At 42.6% G+C, this 18880-nt stretch overlaps 1 long non-coding RNA gene across 1 annotated transcript; it reads left to right on the top strand.

Moving 5' to 3' along the window:
• The first annotated feature begins 4153 nt into the window (after positions 1–4153).
• On the top strand, positions 4154–16701 carry LOC143518270 (uncharacterized). The gene is made up of 3 exons (XR_013132128.1): positions 4154–4272; positions 4972–5278; positions 16488–16701. It is a non-coding gene; the product is annotated as an uncharacterized LOC143518270 (long non-coding RNA).
• The last annotated feature ends 2179 nt before the right edge of the window (positions 16702–18880 follow it).

Here is an 18880-nt window from a genome sequence, read left to right as displayed (position 1 = left end):
TGTGTGAGTACACTTCTGTATCCCCCAGCTGTCTATTACTGGACAGAGACAGAACATTTTCATTCAGCAACTTAAATTTGAATTAAAACAAAAATTCTAAAATATTTTATAAAAACTAAATGGTAAAGGATAAAATGTGAAATTATTTCCCTTAATTTATTAATATTACATTATACTTCTAACCAATACACACAATTAATTATTGCAAAATTACACAAACTTTTAAATAACTGCCTGTTTGACATAAATTTAAAAAATCTGATAAAAGTGTTTATTGAAAGTTTTCCCAGGCCTGCAGGAGCATAAAAGAGAACCCAGAGTGTCTAGCTCCATCAGACTATAAATAGAGAAGTGACCATGGTAACACTCTCTGCCAAGTTTCAGCAACATGACTCGCGACTTTTTATAGGTCAAAAAACTTCCTGTTGCCGTGGATACAATTCCAAAGAATAGTGACGGATTTGGATGTGAAACAGGTAAGACTGGTTTTGGCAATTAGAGGCCTGCTTGCCTGAATGGAGCCTACCGTGATTGGAGGCGGGTTCTTTCACTGAGCAGGAATGGCTCTGCTTGCTTGCTCCTGGGTTGGGCTGACCAGAACAAAGCACATATCACTCCGTTTAGTTACTGGCCAGTGAGAATATTGGGCTGTTTGGATCTCCTCACTGTGACAGCAGAGTACTTGTGCCGGTCTCAGTTCCTCCTGTGTTCTGTTACTTCTTTACAATAAGTTCTGTTTGATATTGCTGTCAGTAGATGATCATTTATGTGTTTAATATTGCTGTCAGTAGATGATTGTCTGTCTGTTTAATATTGTCTGTTTAATACTGTCTGTAGGTAATCATTTTCTGAAATGATTGCAGTGGTGTTATTATTTCTTCATACAGTGTAACAGGTTCATGTTGTATTGTATATGTTAAATCATTCTAACTGGACAATGTGTAATGTTTGCTGAGTTTGAGAAAAGCAGTGAAGGTGTTCTTCATGTCCCCTGATTGGCCTGGTCCTCACCAGCACCATGAATGACCCAGCACATAATGACTATGCAATTTCCAAAATTACAAGTTAGCTGAAACTTGGCCTCACTGTGAGCCTGCTGCAGGTCTGAATTATTGATCACTTATTGACGAGCGCTTATAAAGGAGCTCTGTCTGGACATTCTGTCTTCGGGAATATTCTTTATAAATAAATCCAAGAGCTGGTTATGAAAAAGAGGAAACATCTGTTCATGCAGGAGTGTAAGGTTAGTGGCCTGGGTTACTGCAGCACGGCTACATGAACAAACTGCTACAGGGAATACTGCTCACTGACACGTGTGTTTACATGTTTACACATGTGATGATACTGCTCACTGACACGTGTGTTTACATGTTTACACATGTGATGATACTGCTCACTGACACGTGTGTTTACATGTTTACACATGTGATGATACTGCTCACTGACACGTGTGTATACATGTTTACACGTGTGATGACACTGCTCACTGACACGTGTGTTTACATGTTTACACGTGTGATGATACTGCTCACTGACACGTGTGTTTACATGTTTACACATGTGATGATACTGCTCACTGACACATGTGTTTACATGTTTACACATGTGATGACAATGCTCACTGACATGTGTTTTTACATATTTACAGTACATGTATGATAATATTGTTCGCTTATGCATGTGTTTCCATGTTTAAACATGTGATGAAACTGCTCACTGACCCGTGTGTCTACATTTTTATGTGTGATGACTGCTCACTTACACGTGTTTACATGTTTACACGTGATGACACTGCTCACTGACGTGTGCTTAGACATTTACACGTGATTCTCACTGACATACTGTATGTATACATGTTTACATGTGTGATGACTGCTCAATGACATGTTCACGCATTTACATGTGTTAACATTGCTCACTAACATGTATGTTTACAAATTTACGTGTGATGGCACTGCGCATACAACATGAATATGACGTGTTCTAAAAAATTATTTGAAAACATGTAAACACTGCAGTAGAAAATGCTGTAAACACTGTAGCCAGAATTTGAAATTGTTACAATTTTTATTTCTATATTTTACGTATTGCATAAACCTTGCTAATGTCTAATAGTTACAATACCACCAGGGGCAAGAACCATGACAGAACCGAGCCCTATCAATTATATTTTGAGCCTGCTGACGTTTTGTCTGCAGACACCTGCCTGCATCTCTGACTCCCATCACTGTGAGACTGCTGTCCTCTTAATACATAGCACCTTTTACAAAAGAGAAGGTGATGAATTGAAAAATATTTAGTGGCTCCATGCATTATTAATGGCTTCTCTTGCGCAATTCGTCTACTGATGAATAATTAAAATTAATCTCATTATAGTAGATTTCATTAGGGGATAATTGAATTAAATGAAAGCCTGAGGATCACAGAGGCCAGATAGACGTGGTCGCTTAAAGCTTGGGTGAATCGTTGGGAGGATGCGGAAGTGGAGCCTAATGCACCTCCATACGTACATTATTTAACGACTCTTTCGAAGTAAAGATAGATCAGTGATAAGTTGTCATCTCATCAGTAGACTGAAAGGCATTCCAGAGCCACACTGCTGCTGCCTTCTTTCCCGGAAAATAAACGACACGGTGGCCACGCGATGGGCCTGTCTCTTCAGACTGTGTGCCGACCATAAAACGACAAATGGAAAACAGAAGGATGGAAGCGTTCAGCTGTGGGAAAAGCCCATACACACCGGATACTCTTTCCACGTAGGTCACACGTTCCTGCATGAGAATTATGAAGGGTAGAACTTATCGGATATTAAAGATCCCCCTACACCCTCTCTTGTGGGAGTCATTAGGAAGCTCTCGTTGTGCGTCTGCTCTCCAGAAGCACTTAAGGATCTGCTGTGCCCCTCCGAGTCTCTGATACACATCTAGGTAATGAGTGTCTGCAGGCACTTCAGAACAGACAGATATCGAGTGTGAAGGGTTTTTCACACACTCACCCTAAATGAAATTATATCGCAACGTCGGTACACTGAAGAGGAGGCATGCCGAAGAATGTTGTGTACACAGCTCGAGGAAGATTTGGTCAGGGCACGGACGACCGTGAGTCTGTGAGGATCCAACCCAAACAGATAGCGTTACCACCATGAAAATATTATATGCTCATTTTCAATACACATCATAAAAACGTGCTCCAAGAAACATTCCCCTACAGACAAACAGTTTTAAAAAAGCAGATAAATGTTAAAAAAAGGAAACAGAGATACATTTCCCGGTAGTGTGCACTATTAAAGCCACTCTTTATCAAATGTGCTTGTTCACGTCTGTGGGAAATGATTGGCAGGATAGCTGAGAGGAGTGGGGCCCGGCCCGGTGTGCTGCTCTGATACACAAACAGACACAGCGGTCCATTTTAAAGAGGAAATCACAGCCATAAACATTAGCATTTTGTGCAAACAATGGAGTAATATATTTATCCTCATAATAAGCTGGAGATGGCACACAATGAAAGAAAGCCTTTCGGTTTTAAAATGAATAAAAATTGATTGCATCCCAGTAAAAAAGGGAATTGGCAGAGTGTTAACTGGATTGCACTCAAACGTCTGCAGCAGTCCCTAGCTGCGTTATTGTGTGTTAATGTAATAGAGGACACTTAGCAATAAATGCATCTTTCTGATGAGCTCTGAGAGGTTTTCCAAAATGGCCTGATGAAATTGTCCAAATTGGATTAAGCTAAGCTGCTAATGACTCCTAAAACAAAGGAAAATCTCCAAATACAATTAGCCAAGAGTCTTGTTCTCTAAATAAATCACATGTAAATTACTGTCATAGGAAAAAGATGTCTGTCCGCAGGGTAAGCGCTCCATTATCTCAGTGGGTTTGATGCTTTAATAAGGATGATCTTCCAAGATTATTAAAAATAAGAAAATAAAATAAACCAAGAGGAGGCTAACAGGATTACAATTTTAACACTTCACACTATTTTAACCATTTTATTTGTATTAATTTTAGACATATGAGATTAAAACTCGTGATCCAATCTTGCTTTTTCCAAAGCTTCTTTTAAACTACATGTGGCATCATTTGTATATTTATATACAAATATTTATATTTGTGTTTTCTGATGACTTGCTCAGTCACTCTGTCCTGGGAAGCGTGTATGACGGTTTCTTGACGACGGGTGGTGTTTGGACAGCAGCTTGACCGTTGCTCAGGACAAACAGGCAGACGTCACTTGCCAAGTAGCTGCAAGCAAAAGTGTGCTGCTACCACACAGGTGATTCGTTTATCTGGACATTGTTCTTAGCTCATTCCTGTCTGAGGTGATTCGTTTATCTGGGCATTGTTCTTAGCTCATTCCTGTCTGAGGTGATTCGTTTATCTGGGCATTGTTCTTAGCTCTTTCCTGTCTGAGCCGACGGATTTGTTCTAAGATTTGCTGACACATGTTGGGACACATTCACGAAAGCCTGGGCACACAGACCTTAAATACAGGTGCTTCTGCAACTGGGATTTGATGGGTTTTGGGATTTGGTTAAGTTTGGGATTTGGTTAAGTTTGGGATTTGGTTCTGTATTTGCCATTCAGTCCTGGAAGAGGAGAATTTAGCTGGATTATAATTCATTAATTTACATGTGTGTTTCGGAGAAATGTCCCAGAAGAAGATTCTACCTCACTGAGGAGAATAGAAGTGTCACGCAGCACGGCAGAATCACCTGACCCTGTCGTCTCTGTCCTGACCCCTGTCCCTGTCCCTGTCCTGACCCCTGAACCTGTCCTGTACCTCGCAGGTCTGAGATCCTTAGGAACACATTTTGATTCTGCCATTAAAATGCTCGTATCCATCGTTAAACGGTTAAATATCCACAGGCGGCAGTTTGACTGCAGAACAGCCTTGATATTTACAGTGAGTCTGAAGGGCCGAAACAAAAATATTTATCACTTTCACTCATTTTCACGTTTCGTTTAAACGCAGTACATTAATCAGCCCGAGGGTTGGTGAAGGAGAGACACACCAGCGCTACAGAGGAGCAGCCTGTGACACTCTGAGCCGTTGCCGCTCTCGGCCAGACCTGCTGGTGCCTCTTGCTGTCTGTTGGCGGGAACTAAATATATTTTCTGCATTCTGAGTGGCATTCCAGCGCAAAGAGAGCAGGCCAGCAGGACGAGGGGGACGGCCACAAATAGCTTCATCGGCCAAGGCATGTTCAGGAAGGAGATGGGCTCCACCCTTAAGAAGAGAAATCGCCATTAAACGCGGGAATCTAATAACAGTCAAACAGGTGAGTTCATCGTCATTCTCAGCGTGTCCTCACAAAATATGTTCTAGTCACAGTGAATTCTCATATACTGACATGATAATTACTCCTCTGGCAGAGGGCTCATTGTAATATGTCAACTTCTCGCAACCAAGCCAATATTATGTCACTCGCACCACCTGTCCCTTGAAAACGTCAGCCCCTTAAGTAGTTCCGGCTGGCGTCCAAACCGAAGTTCTGCCCCGCTGCCTCTCCTCCTGTAGGCCTGGACGGACGTGGAGGGTATGCCGGCTGTAGCAACACCATTCTAATTTGGTGAAGGCCGATCTGAGGGGAAGCAGGATAGCTCTGTGGCCTCTGCACTTGTCAGACTGTGTCAGGCAGCAGTAAACACCTTTCAGCGACAGACGTTTACCCTATTTAAGAGCTGATGAGATCTCACACTCCCAAACCCCTGCGGGTCCAGATCCAAAGTGGGCTCGTGGAACTGCATCATTTTAATTTCACTACACACTACAGCCCAACACGACGGCCTCGTAACGACTTGCAGAGGGATCACCCTCTAAAGCGAAGGGCTGTGAATTTGTGGTAAAGAGAATCTTTAACAGAGTGACGGTTCTGCAGTTCAGATAAGGACACATAAGCACTTCTAGCAGCAGTGCGATAATGCCATATCATGTGCCGTTGAAATAATTGCAGGGGGTCATATGTATAACCATGGTCAGAACATGCGATCCTTAGTCAGAGGGAAAGTCAACGTGCTGACAGACGTAAAACACCTTCCGAATGAAGTCAAATTCAATCTTCTCTGCAAACAATCCTTTTCTTTTCTTTTGGTTAGTGAGGATTGAGGCTTCTAACCTAAATAAGTATAGCACAGCTAGTTCCAGAATACTGCTGCACAGTTCTGGAAGACTGATGCATAGTTCCGGAAGACTGATGCAATGTTCCGGAAGACTAATGCACAGTTATAGAAGTCAGCTGCATAGTTCCGGAAGTCAGCTGCAATGTTCCGGAAGACTGCTGCACAGTTATAGAAGTCAGCTGCATGGTTCTGGAAGACTGATGCACAGTTATAAAAAACAGCTGCACAGTTTAAGAAGACAGCTGCACAGTAGCAGAAGACAGCGCAGATCTGATGGGTCTGCCATGCATCAAGTTGAATCATAGGCTGAATCAACAACCACCGGGTGTCAGAGCATGGAGCATCTTTTTTTAGAATCTTTTTTTAAAGCCTGGTTTTTAAGTGACAGCAATAAAATTTTACCACACCTATATATTACTTATTTATAAATAAGGCTGTTATTACACTTAAAAATGTACAACTGCACTCCCACAACGAACAGGTCTATGATTTCCACCTATATTTGGCCTCAGGAACATGCGTTAGTGTCCAGTGGTCTGAGACACTGAGGGGCTCCACGTTCTGTGGTTTTGCTTTTACTATACATAATGATATGTGAATATACTGTAACAGCAACAAAAATGCACAGGGAACAGGTATTGTGTGCACTTAAGAGGATTAGGTGAGGTGTGTGTAGTGGTGTAGAGGAGGTGTGTGTGGGGAAGTAGGGGAGGAGTGTGTAGGGGAGTTGGGGAGGTGTGTGTAGAGGAGTATTGAAGGAGTGTGTAGGGGAGTTGGGGAGGTGTGTGTATAGGAGTAGTGAAGGAGTGTGTAGGGGAGGTGTGTGTAGGAGTAGGCGATGAGTGTGTAGGGGAGTAGGGGAGGTGTATGTTGAGGAGTAGTGAAGGAGTGTGTAGGGGAGTAGGGGAGGTGTATGTAGAAGAGTAGTGAAGGAGTGTGTAGGGGAGTAGAGGAGGCGTATGTAGAGGAGTAGTGAAGGTGTGTGTAGGGGAGGTGTATGTAGAGGAGTAGTGAAGGAGTGTGTAGGGGAGTAGGGGAGGTGTATCTAGAGGAGTATTGAAGGAGTGTGTAGAGGAGTAGGGGAGGTGTATGTAGAGGAGTAGTGAAGGAGTGTGTAGAGGAGTAGGGGGGTGTATGTAGAGGAGTAGTGAAGGAGTGTGTAGGTGAGTTGGGGAGGTGTATGTAGAGGAGTAGTGAAGGAGTGTGTGGGGGAGTAGGTGAGGTGTATGTAGAGGAGTATTGAAGGAGTGTGTAGAGGAGTAGGGGAGGTGTATGTAGAGGAGTAGTGAAGGAGTGTGTAGAGGAGTAGGGGAGGTGTATCTAGAGGAGTAGTGAATGAGTGGGTAGGGGAGTAGGGGAGGTGTATGTAGAGGAGTAGTGAAGGAGTGTGTAGGGGAGTAGGGGAGGTGTATGTAGAGGAGTAGTGAAGGAGTGTGTAGGGGAGTAGAGGAGGTGTATGTAGAGGAGTAGTGAAGAAGTGTGTAAGGGAGTAGTGAAGGTGTATGTAAAGGAGTATTGAAGGAGTGTGTAGAGGAGTATTGAAGGAGTGTGTAGGGGAGTAGGGGAGGTGTATGTAGAGGAGTAGTGAAGGAGTGTGTGGGGGAGTAGGGGAGGTGTATGTGGAGGAGTATTGAAGGAGTGTGTAGGGGAGTAGGGGAGGTGTATGTAGAGGAGTAGTGAAGGAGTGTGTGGGGGAGTAGGGGAGGTGTATGTAGAGGAGTATTGAAGGAGTGTGTAGAGGAGTTGGGGAGGTGTATGTAGAGGAGTAGTGAAGGAGTGTGTAGAGTAGTAGGGGAGGTGTATGTAGAGGAGAAGTCAAGGAGTGTGTAGGGGAGTAGAGGAGGTGTATGTAGAGGAGTAGTGAAGGAGTGTATAGGGGAGTAGAGGAGGTGTATGTGGAGGAGTAGTGAAGGAGTGTGTAGAGGAGTTTGGGAGGTGTATGTAGAGGAGTAGTGAAGGAGTGTGTAGGGGAGGTGTATGTAGAGGAGTAGTGGAGGAGTGTGTAGGGGAGTAGGGGAGGTGTATGTAGAGGAGTAGTGAAGGAGTGTGTAGGGGAGTAGGGGAGGTGTATGTGGAGGAGTAGTGAAGGAGTGTGTAGAGGAGTAGGGGAGGTGTATCTTCAAGCATATACTGAAGACCCACCTGTTTGTTGAGTTCTTACCAGAGCACTAACTCGGCTGATACCACTTGCCGTTGTTCTGAAATTGTATGTCTGTCTATGGTTAATTGTGCTTCTTGGCAAACGTCTAACTTGCAAAACACTAAGTAATGACATTGACTCCTGTAGTTTAGTAGTAGTCTGACTCAATGGTATCTTGAATTCTGGCCTATCCGTACTATTACCTAGGATGAATTCTGTGATCAGATGCAAAGCACTTTGGTAAGTCGCTCTGGATAAGAGCGTCTGCTAAATGCCGTAAATGTAAATGTAAATGTGCATGTAGAGGAGTAGTGAAGTAGTGTGTAGGGGAGGTGTGTGTAGAGGCAGTGGCGCAAAAAGGGGGTATGCAGCGTATGCGACGCATAGGGGCGCTGCACTAGAGGGGGCGCCAAATCGATGAGATATAATACTGAATTTGTGTCCATCTTACGTTCGGGTGGATTGCGGGGGGCGCCGATAGTATGTTTGCATACACCTCAGAAAGTAAGTAATTGCAACCCTGTGTAGAGGAGTAGTGAAGGAGTGTGTAGGGTAGTAGAGGAGGTGTATGTAGAGGAGTAGTGAAGGAGTGTGTAGGGGAGTAGAGGAGGTGTATGTAGAGGAGTAGTGAAGGAGTGTGTAGGGGAGTTGGGGAGGTGTGTGTAGAGGAGTAGTGAAGGAGTGTGTAGGGGAGTTGGGGAGGTGTGTGTAGAGGAGTATTGAAGGAGTGTGTAGGGGAGTTGGGGAGGTGTGTGTAGAGGAGTAGTGAAGGAGTGTGTAGGGGAGTAGAGGAGGTGTATGTAGAGGAGTAGTGAAGGAGTGTGTAGGGGAGTTGGGGAGGTGTGTGTAGAGGAGTATTGAAGGAGTGTGTAGGGGAGTTGGGGAGGTGTGTGTATAGGAGTAGTGAAGGAGTGTGTAGGGGAGGTGTGTGTAGGAGTAGGCGATGAGTGTGTAGGGGAGTAGGGGAGGTGTATGTAGAGGAGTAGTGAAGGAGTGTGTAGGGGAGTTGGGGAGGTGTGTGTAGAGGAGTAGTGAAGGAGTGTGTAGGGGAGTAGAGGAGGTGTATGTAGAGGAGTATAGAGGAGTAGTGAAGGAGTGTGTAGGGTAGTAGAGGAGGTGTATGTAGAGGAGTAGTGAAGGAGTGTGTAGGGGAGTAGAGGAGGTGTGTGAACTCTTGGCACGTTCAACTGCAAACCATCACTGTTCCAAAATGTCCTCAGTACAAAGAGACTTTTATTCAGGCTGAATTCCAGTGTTCCTTTCAGACTCAAGCATTATTCATCTGGACGTAAACAGATCCATTGACACCCACATTTCTCCTGTCCAGTGTTCTGAGCGCTGCTTCGCCGGTCGGTCACCCCACCAAAGCTGCACACCCAACATCCACTCTGCACCGTCACAGCTGGAACGGGAACGTTTATCACATTGAGTAAAGCTTCTTTTTACAAGCCCAAAGTTAAAGGGAAACACAGAAGTTTCCAGCTGACTGAGCCCCCGATGAAACCTCCTCACACACTGGGAGAGGTGGTGACAGTGGGGATCAGGACTGAGTGAGTTATTCCGGGGGTCTCAGTAGGATATGACCTACTAATATCCCAGTTATATGACCTAACCAAGAAGCTGATAAGCTTGCCACATCTCTCCCATTCTCCTGCAATATTTCCAACCAGCTCAGTGCATCATTACGGCCTCCAACAGAAGGGGGCGCTGTGTTACTTAATACTCTGGCCATCCATAGCTCAGATAAAAAAATAATAATTAATGTACTCAATTACTGTGAACAACACACAAAAAAAATCTTAAATGCTCAATCTGTACCTATTTGCTTTTATATCGCATATTCATAATAACGCAAAAAATCGTTTAACCACATGTGCTGAAAAACATGCTTAAATGTGCAGCATTGCAGAGTTCAGCAGGGAGTGGTGATGCTCTTATGACATAATGTGAGAATGACTTAAGGCCGCTGGGACGCGGTCCACATTTACTTAACGCACCCATTTAAAACAGCAGCCGTCCACACCGAGTTCAACAGGAAGAGACCATAAAACCCAACGAGTGAGACCTACAGTTTTTCATAATTAATAGGTAGCAGGGCGCGAGAGAGCTGCCCGGGGCGGCGTGAAGAGGGCGCCAGCATAGAGACGTCGTCAATCTCTTCATAAATAATGCAGGATAATTACAAAATGGAAAGCCACAGCCACAAATGTGATGTGCAAATATAATTTAGGGATGTCATGTACAGATGTGATGTTTAGATGTGCTGTACAGATGTGATGTTTAGATGTGATGTTTAGATGTGCTGTACAGATGTCATGTGCAGACGTGGTGTGCAGATGTGATGTACGGATGTGTCTTGATGCGATTTGCTTTAATAACACTGTTGTCATTTCTTATAATGGCGTCATCCATTCCTGAGATGGTCCCTCAGTCCACGGGGGGCCACACCTGCAAGCTGGTTGCTAAATGGTTGTTCAGGCCGAAGTGTCCAAGCTTAAGTGTCTGCCTTGCTAGCCTGCATTAGTGAAAGATCTGTGCGAACTCAACTGTCAAACATTTAATCACTATAAAGAGATTTATTTCCTTCTGCCAACTCATGGGAATGGCTTCAGGAAAGCTGTGAGCCAAAGCTTCCATGGCTGGGCGTTTGGACATGGTTGAGGTTTCTGCTCTTATATCAGTATTAGCTACAGCAGGTTCAAACACTCTGCACAGCCCAATTAATTCAACGTATTCCTGAATATTTCAAAGTCAGAATTAGGCATCAGGGACTTAAAGCTCCATAAAATGTGTTCTCTATTTTCTCAGTTGGAGAGCAGGGCTTGAATAAACAGAAGGGAATTACAGTAAAAGCAATATGATGGACCCAGTTTTGAAGCGGGTGATCTTAGTGATAACCCTCCTGCAACCCAGGTGTGAGGACACTGTCAGGAACAAGGAAATAGTAAAGAGTCCATCAATTTACATACGCACTTCACTTCCTTGGATAAACATTTGAACAAGACCTGCAGTCACAACATATCCTGGTGAACGCACAAAACCCCACAGCACCCTCACTATTATAATTTAGTCTGAAGGAATGATTGTTTCTCCAAGAAGCTCACTTATGTTAATGAAGAACCAGAGCTTCATAACATTAACATTAGCACAGTGTTAGGAAAAGCTAAAAATGTCAGTGACACACACAGTCTGGAAGAGAGAGAGAGAGAGAGAGAGAGAGAGAGAGAGAGAGAGAGAGAGAGAGAGAGAGAGAGAGAGAGAGAGAGAGAGAGAGAGAGTCTTGTTGGGGGGGATGTTGAGATGTCAGACGTATAGTAGCTAGCTGAGTCATAGGTTATTAAAGCTGTCATTAGGGATTTCAGCCCACTGCAGCATGGCAGTAGAGTATTGAATTATTTATCGCGGTGGAAACGTAACTGACCCTTGCAGCAAACTGCCTGGGTTTCTGTGTTCTTTCCTGGCTTCTTTAAAGTACACTAACCTTAATTATCACCCAGGAGATTTAGTAATGAACCATTTTACTGCTGTTTTATTAAAGCCAACTTAATGTGTCATTCAGACATATTTTGAGTTAATAAACACTGCGTATTGATCAACTGAATGTGTGTTAACTCAAATCCACATATTAACTGCATATAATGAGCACAGAACCGATTTGTTTAATGAGCACAGAACAGATTTGTACATTGCGCTCTACCTGGTAAAACACATAAATGAAGTGTTTACTGATAATCACCAATTACCAGACTTTTAATCAGTGTTAGAACATTTGTGGAAATGGTCTGTGACCAACAAGAGCGCATTCCTAAATGCTTGACCAACACATGTCAAGTAAGTTATTGTTTGTTCAGCACAGAACTGGCACAACAGGAGAACAAATGTCAAACGAATTCCATAGTTCTGCAGAGAGTAGTGCATGAACACTGCACCAGTCCCCAGCGTGAACTAAAAACTACACCACAGTGCCCAGAAGGGACCGAGCCCACTAACACCCCTACAGTTCACACTGGGCTCACACTGATTCAACATTTTTTTTTTTTTTGTTTTTTGGTTGCCGGGCATTTATTCTTTGTTTTCTTCCTCATGTATGAAAATGGTTAAGAATCCTGTCGGTCAGTGAAAACGATACGTTCATTCCTGTTGCCCTGTTTTAAGTCAGTCAAAACATTCCAGACTTCAAAAGGGGGCTTTGCTGTTGCGAGCGTGGCAGTGGCCCGCCAGGCTCGCCCGCCGCCTTGGTTATTTGGATAAATTAATTTCTGGAGTCTGCCTGCTTTTGAGAGAGCACCGCATGTCTGACAGCAAATTAGTCGGACTAAAATTAGTCTGAGTGAAAACGCTGGAACTGAAAGAGAGACGGAGAGAACAGAAGGTGCTGCAGAGCCGTCCTGATTGTCCTGCTTTCAGGACGATTCAGGACACGAGGCAAACAGAAATTCTCTGGTGTTTTTGTTTTTTCTAAATCATCATTTCATGATGTGTGTGGACATTACTTCACATAACAGATTGCACATTTTGGGCCTTGTGGTTGAAGTCAAGGAAAGAAATGATCATGAGGTAAAAACACAAGATGTCTAAATTATTCTAAAGTAGCACAAGTACACACAAGTGTATTGTAATTACCCTGAAAGGCTGTAGTGGAAATGGATGTGTTGAGTTTAATTTTAGCAATTGTGTTACCATACTTGGATACAGACTTTAGAGGTGTTTTTGTTTTTGACGTGTATAGAGTTTTCAGAGCCGTGCTTAATGTCAGTGTAATCACTGCAGCAGGAGGCCTGAAAGGTGCCGTGTTAACAGTGCTGGTGGGGAAACGCAGCTCTGGAAGGAGGTTCTGAGTGTGATGAAGATGAAGAGGAGGGTTCCAGCACTCCTACACCACATGAAGACAATTCCAGAGAAATGGAGCATGCTATTTGCACAGCACATAAAAGGCTGTTCAAGGACACAGCACTGCAGCAGAGGACTGTGGATGCCCAGGAGGTTGGGGGGGGGACATCAAAGTGGTAGAAACACATTTTGATTTAGAATAATTCACTTGCTGAAAAGTGTAGTGGCTGTTGGACACTATGCAAAAAGTGTGGCTCGGGTTGCTTCTCAAACACACCACGGACGGCCCCAGTACTCAAACACACCACTCACCCCCGCAGTACTCAAATACTCAAACACCACGGACGGCCCCAGCACTCAAACACACCACTCGCGGCTCACGGTGCTGACTTCATGGGTCTTTGTGCTAATAAAAGCCCTAGAGTGTGACTGTAGGAATTTAATTCTAACTGAATTAAAATCTAGTCAACAAAGGATGTGGGAGAAGTGAGTGCCTTTTAAAGATGCAAACGTTGCTTCATAGTCCTGACAACACTTGAGCACTTTATTGATATTACAGTAAATATATAATTAAACATTTACCACAGGAATACTTCCATATCTTCCTTATGAACAGTCTAAACAGGAAACATGTTACTTTTGATACTGTGCTTTCCAGTATGGCACACACTGCAGTGGAGCCCAGGACTGTAAGACACTAGTGAGTTAGATTAAGTAAAAAAAGAGACTCTTCAGTCTAGACATGACTTTCAGACTCTTCCGTCTAGACATGACTTTCAGACTCTTCAGTCAAGAGCTCATACCCACTCAGCCTCCTGCTCAATGCGGCTACGTTGTGGGCGTAACGAGAGTGCTACATGGGTAACGCGACCACGTCGCCCTGATAAGACCTCATGCTGAAGGAGGCGGGAGTGCCGTGTGTCAACCACACATGGCTACAAGATGAGCGATGCCAAGGCCCAGCGCTCCTGTTACACAGCTAGAACCAGCGAGAAACGACATCAAACTGCAACTTGCCTCTTGGATACATAATAGAATCATTCCTTGGTGTTCTGCATGACATCACAGGATAACCCATATTTATACATCATAATACAGGATAACCCATATGATGTCATAATACAGGATAACCTATATTATGTCATAATATAGAATAACCCATATTTATACATCATAATACAGGATAACCCATATTAATGTCATAATACAGGATAACCCATATGATGTCATAATACAGGATAACCCATATTTATACATCATAATACAGGATAACCCATATGATGTCATAATACAGGATAACCTATATTATGTCATAATATAGAATAACCCATATTATACAGTATGTTACAGCTGACCCCACACATTTTAAGCAACTCATCTGATAACCTGCTCTGATACTCATTTCTACTTGTTTCTGAGCACACTGATACATTGAACATTTTCAACCTACTTTACAAGACCTACTTAGGATTCTGTTGCATTCTCCTCGTACCGCTGACACATATGATGTTACAAACACGTCAGGCTGGAGAAGCCTAACCTCAATGTAGTGTTTAAAGCTGAACATGGCAGCATCGTAACGTCACTGGTCAGTGGTGCAGTGTTAACGGCTGCTTCTCTGTCCCGATATGTTCACGGTTTTTGACTGGACATGATATGCCCCCTAGGGGTTCTGGGTAAGACATGCTTTACGAGGCAGTGTGCACTGACAGTACTTACAGTTATTCTACAATTTATCATCCCAAATGTTTTCCCAAAGGCCTCTGGCACACTGATGTTCATTAAACATGCTGACATATTACCATCGAACATGTTCTCCTCTGGTGTGGAGCGATGCTATTGGCTGAAGCAGTGGAGTGTGCAGTATGTTTGGAGCAGGAGTTAATGATCAGGAAGTCACCATTTATTTTACTTTTTTTTTCTTACTTTCTTATTTGGTGTCCTGTGCGGAAGACTCGCAGAGTGTGACGTCGGGGCAGTGTGGGGTGGAGCTTGAAGCAGGCCTTGGGGCGGGGCTGGCCTGAGTGGGCAGGGCCTACAGCTGCAGTGTCAGAAGGGGCAGCACCCACCAGCACAAGCCGTTGCTCCACCTGCTCCTCATTTCTTCATCCTCCATCTGTTGAAATGATAAAGTGCTGCTATAATGGAACACAACAAGATTAGATTAATTAGGTTTATCCATTACACTGCCAGCCATCCACACATGATTGCAATTTTCTCAGTGAGAGCCATTACTGGGAGATCTGTTTAGTGGGTGATGCAATTAAAATGGACGTAATGTAAATGTAACAATACAAATAACACTTTGCCTCCATGTATGTTTGAGTGGGTGGCCAGTGCAAAAGTCCAAAAGTGGAACAGATTAACACCACTGCAAACCATTTTTAACTTCAAACAAACCAGGGCCCAATTTGATTAGTGTGGACTCTGTGATCAATAACTTTGTTATTGATGTGATCAATGGGTGTGTTTGCATGGGCTTGGGAATCTTCAGCGATCTGGTTGCAGACTGCGGGACTACGGTCAGACGAAAACTCTCTAGCTGCTGCAGTTGAAATAGCATTTGCATCTTGCTGAGTATAAGGACAGCTTTAATGGAAGTTAAGGTGAGACAACATATTATCATGTGTGAGTGTGTGTCTAGACAAAGAAAAAGGAAAGGAGAAATAAGAAAGCTGAAAAATGTCTTCAAATACTGCTCTAATGGATCGGTGACTGGTCATTTCCTGATGCGGATGGGCCTCTTCCAGATGAGGAAGTGAATCTGACAGAAACAGATCCCAGTTTCACCCAAATGCACCAGTTACTACTTAAACAGGAAACCAGGGATCTCTCTCTCTCTCCCTCTCTCTCTCTCTCTCTCTCTCTCTCTCTCTCTCTCTCTCTCACACACACACACACACACACACACACACACACACACACACACACACACACACACACACACACACACTTTAATCTCAGCACCTCCATAGCTTTAGATTTATGTCCAACAATAAATATTCAGCATTTTTGTGCTTCATCTTGGACTTGTGTAGTTCAGAGATGTCACCTCCCTCGCTGATGTGCATTTCCAGGGTTACTAAAGAATATCTGTTCTTTGTAAGGTTATTTGGATCTGCTGCACAGTCACCATAATTACTGTGGGTAAATGGGCCAATCACCATAACCAATCAAACAACACACTTGAAACGTTGCTAGGTTGTCTTTCGCTTCCAAAGCAGGTGTTTTAGGTTAGTGTCCTATCCTATTTCTATAACATGCACCTGGAGAAACGTTCATATTTTCTTTAAATTCACAAAAGCAGGATGGGAAACTTGCTGGATATTAATGACATTTTTTTGTTGTTGTTGTTCCTTGTGGTTTTATCCCTCCCTTTCCTCTTTGCTTTCCGTCAGACAGGGACATTTATCACACCTGGAACAAAGCCAGCGTAACACGAGCAGGACCTGAGCTTTCAGGCACATGCTCCTCTTCCAGCCGGGCAGCCCAGCAACTGCGACATTTTCAGGCACAAGGTTTCAGCTTGGCCCAGCAGCCCAGCATCCTGTCACATCACTTCTGAAATTATGGTGAATTGTGGAGAAATAAATGTGAATTATGGTGAATTGTGGAGAAATAAATGTGAATTATGGTGATTTGTGGAGAACTATGGTGAATTGTGGTGAATTATGGAGTGACACTTTCTTTGTGCTATTCATGGAATAACTGAGAAAAGTTACAACATTACAAAGAAGAGACCTCAAAGCAAAAATAGTAAAGTAATATGTATATCAGATTAGAAAACAATAACTATTTTAGGAGCAGAGATGACTCAAACTGAAGGGCCTTACATTAAAGGAGAAAATGTTAGCAGTTTGTCATATTAAACAGAAGAATGAATCGGTTTGCTATCTTCAATTTCAAAGAACAAATATTTTGACACAAATATTACTATATATAAATACTGAATAATTTATAATATGTGACACATTAAAAAATTCTTTATTAAGAGAAAATATTTTTCATTAAGAATTACTCTATAAAAAAACATGCTTTAACAGTGTGCAAACTTTAAGATTATGGAGAAATGTCATTTCTACTTGAGTAAAAGTACTAAAGTATTGGCCTTCAAATGTACTTAAGTATTGAAAGTAATGTTCCATTAGTTAGGCTATTTCAATAAAGCTCTAATATCCTTTTCTCTCTATACCATGACTCTTGCATAATCACCGAATTTATGTGGACAGGCTCGACTCTTTGTACACAAATATTTTATGATTATAGTGTTAGTTTTGTTTTGTTTATTAAAATTATCAAAAGCAGAAAACACAGAAGGCATGTAATTTCTATTTGGTAGGACCAAGTAGCTATGAAGTAACTTTTTGTGAACAAGCAATATTTTGGTTAAAGATTTATTTGCAATTGCAAATCCAGATATCAGTCTCCTTCTATTTGATGAATAAAATAAACATTTCCTGTATTTTACTGCACCATCCAAATAGGATACAGAATAATTTAGTTATTGCAGAATACTTTAGAAAGTTTTAGCATATGCAAAAGCACAAAACTTTAAGACAAAATATCAACTAGCAGCTACCTGCTAACTGTTTTAGCACCATGCTCTGCATGTAAAACCTATTAAATATAATTTGTTTTCTAACATAAAGTGCTATGTTCAAATGTTTATTATTTTACAATATCAATGCATTTTTGGAAGCTCCAAATACTATGAACTATGGTAAAACAAATAACTAGCCAGCTAACTTCAGCTAACATGCCGAGTGCGTTGCTAAGGCAGTTTCGGTTGAGTACTAGCAATAGCCTACATAGCTAGCTAGCTAGCTAACTAACCATGAATACAATGATAAAGTCCGACTTATTTTAACATACACAAAGAAACGGTTTGCTGCAAGATATTGTTAGATTTCTCTTTAAGATAAATGACCAGTAGGCCTAAGAAATTATCTTACCTCTACATGCTTACTTAAATTGGATGGGGAATTTTTGGAGGAAGAAATCGTATGATACTGAGGCAGGCAGAGAACGTCTTTTTTCCTCGACTACTTCAAAAAAGGAGATGGATTGTTACAATCAGTAGATTCATCAGTTTTAAGTAGGTATATTTTCTTTCAGACTTGTATGCTGTTGCATTACCGTTGAACTGTACGCTGATTGGTGCTTTACCGTTGAACTGTACACTGATTGGTGCTTTACCGTTTAACTGTACGTTGATTGGTGCGCTTGCATTACCGTTGAACTGAACGCTGATTGGTGCTTTACCATTTAACTGTACGCTGATTGGTGCGCTTGCATTACCGTTGAACTGTACGCTGATTGGTGCGCTTGCATTACCTTTGCACTGAATGCTGACTAGTGCTTTACCGTTTAACTGTACGCTGATTGGTGCTTTACTGTTTAACTGTACGCTGATTGGTGCGCTTGCATTACTGTTTAACTGTATGCTGATTGGTGCTTTACTGTTTAACTGTATGCTGATTGGTGCGCTTGCATTACTGTTTAACTGTATGCTGATTGGTGCTTTACTGTTTAACTGTATGCTGATTGGTGCGCTTGCATTACTGTTTAACTGTATGCTGATTGGTGCTTTACTGTTGAACTGAACGCTGATTGGTGCGCTTGCATTACCATTGAACTGTACGCTGATTGGTGCGCTTGCATTACCATTGAACTGTATGCTGATTGGTGCGCTTGCAGCACTGTTGAACCAAACTGCGTACAGGACCATAGTCAAAGCAGAGAGTACAGGACTACAGTCACACTGAGTACAGGACTACAGTCCCAGCACATT

The sequence above is a fragment of the Brachyhypopomus gauderio genome, chromosome 7 (genome assembly GCF_052324685.1).
Source record: "Brachyhypopomus gauderio isolate BG-103 chromosome 7, BGAUD_0.2, whole genome shotgun sequence".
Classification (NCBI taxonomy): domain Eukaryota; kingdom Metazoa; phylum Chordata; class Actinopteri; order Gymnotiformes; family Hypopomidae; genus Brachyhypopomus; species Brachyhypopomus gauderio.
This window is presented reverse-complemented; position numbering and strand designations above follow the sequence as displayed.